At 53.6% G+C, this 2,921-nt stretch overlaps 1 protein-coding gene across 1 annotated transcript in view; it reads right to left on the bottom strand.

Annotated features, from left to right (window-relative positions):
- The window catches only part of GPRC5B (G protein-coupled receptor, class C, group 5, member B), a 28,784-nt gene extending 27,716 nt beyond the window's left edge, over nt 1-1,068 (bottom strand). The window contains exon 1 of the mRNA XM_011976070.1: nt 126-1,068. The gene's annotated coding sequence lies outside the window, so the exon portion shown is untranslated. The remainder of the gene's footprint in view (nt 1-125) is intronic.
- Nucleotides 1,069-2,921: the final 1,853 nt, after the last annotated feature.

Here is a 2,921-nt window from a genome sequence, read left to right as displayed (position 1 = left end):
TGTCCCCAATTCGGGGACATTCCCCCCACAACCACAGTGCGCCCAGAAACAATCCAGACGAGCCGGGCAACTCCCCAGGATACATCCATTTTCGGGAACACCCCTCCCCCAGCCAATACACTTACCGAAGGGTATCGCGACCGAGGGGTACCGAGGGGTCCCAGCGCAGGAGCCTTCCTGCCCCCAGGCCACACTCCAAGGTGGGTTCATAAGCAGTAACTTCCCCGAAACACACCAGCACCAGGTCCAGGACGCAGAGAAGATCGATCCCGCCGGGTGCCCTTCGAAGTCACCAACACCCAGGTATGCACCTAGGGGCACACACACCGCTAGGCCTCCTCTAGGCAGGTTCCTCCTGGACACACTCCTCTCTCCTCACTGCCCACCTCCCAGGTGTCCTTATCCCTTTACGCACACTAAGTCTAACACCCGCGTCCTTCGCCCCTCCAAACACACACGTCCACACGGTGCACCCCTCACGTGGGTCCCTACGCAGGATGGCCACCACCCCTACCGCACACATCACCCACGTACGCACACGTCCACCGCCCTTCAGGGCGCACATACTCAGTGGCTCGGGCCACTGGCTGTGCTCTCCGCAGACGCTCAGGGCACAGCCCGGACGCGTGTCCGCTGGGCGGCCGTGGGACCTGCTTGAAGGAGGGGTCCGGGGCAGCCTTCCGCCTCGGCACTGAGTCCCCCTCACCCGTCCTAGTCCACAGGCCTCTCCGAAGTCGGCATTGCTTCGATCAGGCCTGGGAGCTGCGCTCCGGCACCCCATATAGGGCTGGTTCCCTGGGTGACCTTCAGACCAGCAAACCCAAGCAGTCTCAGGTGGCCCCCCTGCCAAAGCCAGAAACAGACCTTTGAGCAGCATCCCTTCCCCGCACTCCAGATTCTCAGGGTGAGATTTCCTTTCCACCTCCGCAGCCCCCCACCCCGTCCCCGTCCCCACCCCCGTCGCCGCAACCATCCCAGCCACATAAGATACCAAAGGGAGAGGACGGACCCCTGCTTCCCTCTCCTGGGGGCTGCAGGAAGGTGAGATGCAGAAGAACACTCCCTTCTGGGAATAGTTGCAGCCCCTGATCTTTGGGAACCGTAGCCCTTCCAGATACTCCCATCCTTCCCCGCCAGCCTCCCAGTTCCGGTCCGGTTAGGCCACATCCCCCTTGGGCACGCATCTCTGGGATACCTTTTATTATATTCAAGGGAAAATGGAAGGGAAGAACCATAATGGTAGTTTTTCCCCCACCCCTGGTTTATTTGCATGGATCCTCGGAGCCTAGAACAGTTCCAGGCACACAGTAGGCGCTCATTAAACGTTTGCGGGAGGACCCTTTCCTAGTGTGTTCCCGCCAGCCTGCTCAATTGGAAAGTGGATGGGCACTGTCACCTGGTGGCAGCCCTTGGAACTGACGCCGAGATCCTTTCGTAAACGTGGGCAGGTTCACTTTTGTGAGCCACATGTTCTCAGTATCTGTAAAATGGAGATCTTTTTCATCGCACACTCCTATTGGAGTTGTTGTGAAAGTCTAACACATGTTACATGTAAAGTGCTTCACGCAGGGTCTGGCATGTGGAAAGTCCTTAATATGAACTGGTTAACATTGCAGTTACGGTTATATTCCCTTTCCCACTTGTTTTACAGAAGACCCTGACTGTGATGGTCAGTTTCGCTTTGGGTGATGATACCACAGGAAGCACAGAGTGAAAATGAAGGAGGACGCTGAGTGGCAGGTGCATTCCTTCCCTCCAAAAAGTTCAAACACCCGTGGATGATAATAATAATAGCTGAGTACATAGTGCTTCCTGTGTGCCAGGAGCTGTTCTAAGTGTTTTCAATTCTTTAACTCATTTAATCCTTCCAGTTACCCTTGAAGCCATCTGTAAAATAGGGAGTACCGCCCTGGGGTTAGACGGTTGGTAAAGACAGAATCCAATCCGGTCCATCTGGGTCCGCAGGCCATATTATCAACCAATGGTTAAACTGGTGTCATCCACTGCCAGGTCGGACATTGTCACAGAGGAACCTCATCTCCCAGGAGAGCTCACTGGGTCTCCAGCCTTGAAGAGAATGGCTCCAGGAGGTCCAGGGAGCTATGTCAGGCTCTCAAGTGCCCAGTTCACTTTGTCTAATGAAAACCAGTGACTTCCCTGGCACTATCCTCACACTAAAAAACCTGTGGCTTCCCTGGCACTAAATGGTCAGTGCACTACCCATGGCTTCCCACTGACAAATGTCATGGTACGTGTGTTTGTCCATTTTTCATACTGCTATGAAGAAATACCCAAGGTTGAGTAATTTATAAAGAAAAAGAGGTTTAACGGACTCACGGTTCCACATGGCTGGGGAGGCCTCACAATCATGGTGGAAGGTGACGGAGGAGCAAAGGCATGTCTCACACGGTGGCAGGCAAGAGGGCGTGTGCAGGGAAACTGCCCTTTATAAAACCATCAGATCTTATGAGACTGATTCACTATAATGAGAACAGCATGGGAAAGGCCTGCCCCCATGATTCAATTACCTCCCACTGGGTCCCTCCCATGACACATGGGGATTATGGGAACTACAATTCAAGATAAGATTTGGGTGGGGACACAGCCAAACCGTATCAGTGTGTAATCAGGTATTTGCGTGGCTCTCTGCTTGGTGTCTGTCTCCCCTACAAGACTGTATCTCAGTGCTGTCCAATCTATACTGTCTGATAACAGCAGCCACTAAACATGTGTCCACTGGGCACTTTATATGTGACTAGTATGACTAGAGGATTGAACTTTCAGGTTTTTTTGAGATGGAGTCTCTATTGCCCAGGCTGGAGGGCAATAGCATGATCTCAGCTCACTGCAATCTCCACCTCCCAGGTTCAAGCGATTCTGCTGCCTCAACCTCCCAAGTAGCTGAGATTACAGGTGTCTGC

Source organism: Mandrillus leucophaeus, unplaced genomic scaffold (assembly GCF_000951045.1).
Source record: "Mandrillus leucophaeus isolate KB7577 unplaced genomic scaffold, Mleu.le_1.0 Scaffold162, whole genome shotgun sequence".
NCBI classification, from domain to species: domain Eukaryota; kingdom Metazoa; phylum Chordata; class Mammalia; order Primates; family Cercopithecidae; genus Mandrillus; species Mandrillus leucophaeus.
This window is presented reverse-complemented; position numbering and strand designations above follow the sequence as displayed.